The sequence below is a fragment of the Diceros bicornis genome, chromosome 15 (assembly GCF_020826845.1).
Source record: "Diceros bicornis minor isolate mBicDic1 chromosome 15, mDicBic1.mat.cur, whole genome shotgun sequence".
NCBI lineage: Eukaryota > Metazoa > Chordata > Mammalia > Perissodactyla > Rhinocerotidae > Diceros > Diceros bicornis.
The window spans coordinates 51,275,159-51,281,712 of record NC_080754.1 but is presented as its reverse complement, the minus strand read 5'-3'; the positions used below and the strand labels follow the sequence as shown (position 1 = coordinate 51,281,712).

Sequence of the window (6,554 nt, the reverse complement as noted above, 5' to 3'; positions counted from 1 at the left end):
TTCAAGGAATCTATCAAGCCTAACCCAGGAGCTGTTTGTCTTCTGCAGTTTAGAGTCTGAAGGACTTGTGTGAGGCAGGCCTACTTGCTAGGGGTTGACCTCATTCATTGGACCGGGTGGCCTGAGGAAGAAGAAAGCCAATGGGCAGCCAGCCAGGTGAGAAGGTCATTGTATAATGTAACAGGAGACTGTGGAATTAAATCCAGACAGGTGAGTGTCAGACTGCCAGTCTGCCAAGGTTTGCATGTCTTTCTTGCCCTCTAGCCTGTCAGCTTCTTAGGGCAGTGATGGAGCCTTCTCTGCATTCCCAGCAGCTGGTGCAGTTTAAGGAGAAATATCTGAAGATATTTCATGTTTTGAGGCAGACCAGGAATGGGAATGCCAATATGCAAGAGTGATGAGAAAGTGGGGTTCTTTCCCAGATGGCTGCTGGCAATGGGGGGAGAAGGGAGGAAAATAACTTTTGTTGAGCACTAACTGTGTATAATATTTTTACACATATTGCAGAAGGCAATTGTTTCCAAAATTCCTGAGACTTGATTTGTCCCGATTAACAATATTTTTGAAGTTTGGTTATCTTAACTCCAAAGAGAAAAATAATAGAAAAATAATTTTCCAGGCCATAAGATATGGTAAAAAATAAATTTTGAAAGAGTTGTGTTTTTAAAACTCTTTTATATAAATACATCTTGCAAATCAGTTGAAGAATGCAGTACAGATCCATCATTACTTTGCATAGATTAAAAACATCTGGGTATATCTGAAAGAGGGAAAAAAAATAGCATCTTATATAAAACCCTAACTCTTTAGACACATAAGCATGTATACGAAAATAATACATTCTATTTAGTGTTTCTCATAATAAAAATCAGAATTTGCAATGCTTATTCATCACCTTAAAACTGGTATGATACACACACACAAGTCAAATTTTTATTCTTTGGAAATGCTTGTTGATTTGTGGAAAATTCCCTCATCCTTGGGAGTTGATATAATTGCATCTGCAGAATGAAAGGCGAGGATGACACAATAGCTCCTCTAAGAAGATTTCTCCGTGCCATCTGTTCCTCTAGCAGAGCCTTTCCTTTCCGAACTCCCTTCTCAGCTTGTGCATCTGGAATGTCTCCATGAAGTCTATGAGGTCTTCACAATGTCACGCAGTCTGGGCAGAGCCACTGTGGCCCATCCATCAGGGTTCCTTCCCCTCTGTCAAGGAGCCATGGTGACATCGTCATGCAGTACATGAAGCCAGGGATCACAGCATCACACCACTCCCCTCTGGAAGCCTCCTCTGCTCAGACTTCCCAGGAAATGATGTTCTATTTTGTCTTACTAATCCTCACACTAACCACCATTTTACAAGTGAGGCAACTGACACTCCAAAGGGTTTAAATACTGTTAATTTGCCCATAATCACATTGAATGGGGACTGGAATCAGCAGAGTTAGGACTTGGATCAAAGTCTGTCTGACTTCAGAAACTAGTCTCTCTTTACTTCACCACTCTGGGAGATTTGTTGATTAGAACAACATGATGGGCAATGGGTACAGCTTTCAACCCACAAACTTGAGTACAGAAGAAACGTTCTGCTTCATTTGTCTAAAACTCAATGGAATTTGTAGGACAAGACCTCATTCTGCCAGAGGTAGGACTCAGTCAATCCAGGTTGCCTCTCTCTCAACTTCTCGTTCCATCCAAGCCCTGGGAGGACTTTGAGGTGGGGTGGGGGGGCATCTGGTTCTTAGTTGTTGTCTGTTAGCACTGGGGCCCACTAAGCCATCCATCCTGCCCTCCGGTCACGTCCAGCATTCCCCAGTCTCATAACCAACACCCTTCATGCCTAACAATTTTCTCTGCTGCTTTCGTGCCCCTTTGGGCACATAATACTCATCCTGCAGCACCTCTGGGGATTACCTGGGACCATTCTCCACTTCTGGACCACGCTGGGGCTGGGGGACTCTGTGAGGCTCTCTGAGGCCCTGTCTGCCTAGACATACAAGTAAGTATTTCTTCTCTGGGGTATTGCTGCCTCCCAAGTCGTCTACCTGGACATCAGGCCACGGGTCTCCTCTGCTCTGTGATCCCACCTTCTGGTCTGAGGGTTCTGTCTCTTCCACCAGACTGTAAAGTAAGCTCCTTATAGGCAGGGATGGTCTTGAATTCATCTTTGTATTCTAATGCTTACCATCGAGCCTGACAGACTAAAAGACTCTCTATAAATGTCTGTTAAATTAATGATTGTCACCTTCCTAGATGTGAAGCCACACCTACTGTGTCCTATTGTGTTATGGTATGTTTTCATAGCTTACCCAATATTCAATAGGTATGCAATAGAGTGGAGAGCATGGCTTTTAAATCATGAATGTCCTCTTATAAGGACTGGCTTGTCACGACTTAAAGCAACAACCACATTCCAGGAATTCAGCTGTGTGTTCCCTGGGGTAGATTCTAGCTGATGCTGTTGGGGTCTCGCCCATATGCCCTCACACCTACAACTTCAGTGCTTGCCAGTGGACTTCCAACTACAAATACTTGCATTCCTTTGTTTGAGGGCTTTCCCTCGCCACAGAAGCCACATTGCTCACCTGTGCCACAGGAAGTGCTAGGGTATTAATGTCCTCCAGCAGGGGCTCTCAATCAGTGACTAGCAGAATTTGGTGAATAAATCCCTCAGGTCCCCTGTCCCTAGGGTGGGATATCCCTGAGGCATATGTTTACACTGGCTTCAAAGTGGTTCCCTCAGGAGATTAAGTTCCAGTTGCCCATAGTGGTAACTGGCTTGATAGGCATCCTTTATTGGCTTCCTTCTCTTCCTTATCTCGTCTTCCCACTCCTTCACCTAGAGATAAACTACATGCACTTGAATCTTTGTTTCATGGTGCTTTCTTGGGGAATCCAACCTAAGAAACGGATTTACTAAGATCCCAAGGTGTCTTTTTGTTCTGGATCTACTGGATTATTTTAGGAAGTTATATATAAAAATAATGGGAGAAGTATTGAGGGAGGAAGGAATGAGTCTGGAAGATCACTGTGGGTTGACTATGAAGAGAACTTTCCTTGGGTGGGGCTTGGAATGGCTTCAGAAGTGTTTCTTGTAGGCACACATTTCCTGCTTGCTACGTTTAAAAATATTATAACATTTTATAGAATATATATATATCCCCTTCTATATTATATGTATTCTATATTCAGATATAATTTGAATGTAGGCAAAATTTTTTGCACATAGATGTTCAATAAAGTATTTTTTATAATAGTGAAATATTGAAAACAACCTAATTGAGGATCTAGTTAAATTATGACAAAATATGGTGTGTCTACTAAATGGAATATTATGCCTGCACTCAAAATGTATATTTTAAAACATGAAAAAGTGCTAATAATATGGGCATGTTAAGGACATTTTTTTCTTTATCCACTGCTGGGAGCGAGGGCCCTGCCTCCACACACTTCTGCTTGCGGTTCCCATAGACGCTTAGGAGTGATCTGAGAGGGAGGCCCAGAAGAAGACCGAATTGGAAGAAGGACAGTGTGCAGTCTGGCAAAGTGGGCAAAACTGACATAAACATCACACACTGAGGAAATTGGAAGAGAATCAAAAGGAACTGCATTCGCTGAGCTCTGCTCACCACCCCACCTCCTTGGGCTGTGTTGGCACCCTGGCCACCAACAAAGGAGTGATTAAATGTCTACCATTTATTGTATGCCTACTGCATGCCACACACCATCCTAGCTGTTTTAGAACCATCATTTATAATATTTCAAACAACCTTCTGGGAAAATATCACAATCTCCATTTTTTCGAATATGGAAAGTAAAGATCAGGATGGTGTAAGCAACCAGCCTTTGATCACTCAACTATCAAGAGAATTCAAACTCCAGTATTTCTGTCACTTACAAAATCAGAACTAGGGACAGAAAAATGACCTTTCTGATATGATGGGGAAGTGATGACCAAACTCCAATATAAGACCAAGGAATTGCGCAACTGCAGGAACTTGGGAAGAAAGTCTTTCTAATCCACGCTGGGCTGGATCCTGGTGTGGCCACCTGCAAGGTGACCTTGTTCTCATTTTGTTTCTTTTAATTATGTATTGAACCGACGGTAGACTTGCCACCGTATATGGCAGAAAAGCTCGGCCTTTCCCTACGGTTGAGCCAGTTCTCAATCAGGGCAGCAAACAATCACCAAACAGGAATTCCAGCTGAGAGGTGTGCATCTAACCATGGCCAGAGGCATCTGCCTCTCTGGAAGGATGTTTTTTCCGGTGCTAGAGAGGTGCAGCAAGTTGGAAGAGTTGGCTCCTTACTGGCTGCAGAGAGCAGATTATAGACATCTCCTCCCAACCCTGTTCAACGATGTCCCAAGGGTAGCTTGAAATCAGCCATGGTGTGGTATTTGCACCATGGAAACTAGCAAACACAGCAGATGAGGGTTTTTATCCTGGAGAACCAGTTGATTACTGGGCGCCTCCCTGATGGGCCAGTGGACACCCATTAGACGCTGCCATCTGTCCTGCTGTGGCAAAGACAAGGTGGTAACACCACGGGTAATTTTAACTGTGTCTACAAACCTATTGGGGTTTTAGGGAGCCTATAAGTATACCCCTTTCCCTGACCCAGTTTTGAACCAATTGGGATACACAGAACCGTTGGGCAGATAGAGTCCAATGTATCAGCTCTTTTGCTGGCAAAGACTAGGTTGTGAATGTGGTTTAAGTGCAGTAAGAATGAGCCTCCTAATGCTGCACCCCAGAATCAGGCAGACTTACCCACCTGGTCACAAGCTCATCAGGACAGCCACTAGCCTCCTTACATGGAGTCTCCCACCGAAAAACTTCTAGCACAGAGAATCAGAACAGAACCCAGCTGACTCCATAGAGGAAGGAGAGAGGAGAGGACTGAGCCCACTTTGCCTGGTTCCTCTCCCAAAGTCACCAGTAAGAGCAGTCACTCCACCCTGGGGAGGAATCAGTGAGGGAGCAGATAGACAGTAGAAGCATTACTCGCATCGAGTGCCTAGCACGTCGAAGGAAATATCAGAGGAGGGAACAACCATTGTCCTATGAAAACCTAAAAACAACCAAGCGGGAAAATGATGAGAAATGTAAACTGGATTCTTTTTTTCCCCAGGTTCATAATTTATTGTACAAATTGAATATCACATGACGAGTTGACATTAGCTTCTCCAGGTGTGGGAACTTACGTGAGGGGCAGAGAGTTTAGAATCCATATGTTGCTTTCACAGCTGGAGATTCTTCAGACCTTCACTTGAAGTCCAAGAGCATCCAAGCAATGCCTCCATGTGCGGTCAGTGTACAGTTCATTCTACCTGTGAGAGTAGAAGAGTTGAAATGTTTTTTAATACCGGTGAAAAGGAATTGAGCATCAGTTTCTGGACCTGCCATGATTTCAGTCTTTGCACAAATTCTGCAGCTTGCGTACTTCAACTTGCACAGCTACCCTCGGTCCGGCCAGACAAAACTCTGGAAACTGGATTCTGTGGGTCTCAATCTGGACACACTTCTGCCTTCCCAGTATCGATGTTTTAAAAAGAATCAGTTTGTCCCATATGTTGAGGAATACATGGTGGTGTTCTTATGCATACACGCACACACACACCTTCTGAACCTGACATTGCAGATGGAGTCTACAAAAGCAGCAGTAGTCTATAAAAGAAATTGTGGGACCTCAGAGTCCCCTCCAAGCCTGAGGTATCCTCGTAATCCAGCCACAGGTGAGAAATTCTTGTGGGACTTGTCTGAGAGTAAGTTTTGCCTTTCTGTCTGCACTGCAGGGCCTTTACCCAGAAGCCTCTGGGGTACCCGGCCTCAACCCTGATACCACTGACTTCCACGCTCGCCATTGGTTGTGGGCTGATGCAGTTTTCCACTGGCTAGTCAGCAAGGTACATGAGGGTGGCATTCTGCAGTGTGTCTTTACAAAGTTTTTCTTTAGTGTATATTCCCCCAGTTCTCATTCAGAAAATGTGGAAATATTCTGCCCTCATCAATCTGCTGGTATCCTGCCTGCTAGAGCAATCTAGGCCAGAGAAGCTTTGAACTGTGTGGATGGGCTGCTTTCCAGACTTAGCTTGTAGCTCTGTTTCCACTACGGTGAAACTGCCCAAGAACTGGATAACCCTTTGGAACAACGGAAGGGGTACAACTATTTCCATAGTTTAGTGTGAAAGACAATACCTAGTTAGTTATTCTTGATGTGCTTTTATATACCCATGTCTCTTAGTGCATTATTATTCAGAATACTAACTAGGTGGCAAAAAAAATCAATGATAATTTGCTGTATGGGACATGAATTTGAATCCTGTGGAATTTCTCTGGTGAAAGTTGGGTCATGATCTCAGCCTCCTTTCACTGGCTTCATGAGTCTCTTTCTGTCACAAAATGATCTAGAATCTCTTTTGGGTCTAATTATATTTGGACTATAATTTCTAAAGCTTTAGAGTTCAATTGAAACCAAGATGGGAAATGTACATTAGACTTTATGATTAGAGACTTCCTGATTGACTGTATTAGGTTGTTAAGACCTCCAGA

The 6,554-nt window shown here is 43.7% G+C and overlaps 1 pseudogene; it reads right to left on the bottom strand.

Moving 5' to 3' along the window:
* Positions 1-5,222: 5,222 nt before the first annotated feature.
* LOC131414610 (ATP synthase membrane subunit K, mitochondrial-like) lies at positions 5,223-5,408 on the bottom strand (annotated as a pseudogene).
* Between the last annotated feature and the right edge of the window lie 1,146 nt (positions 5,409-6,554).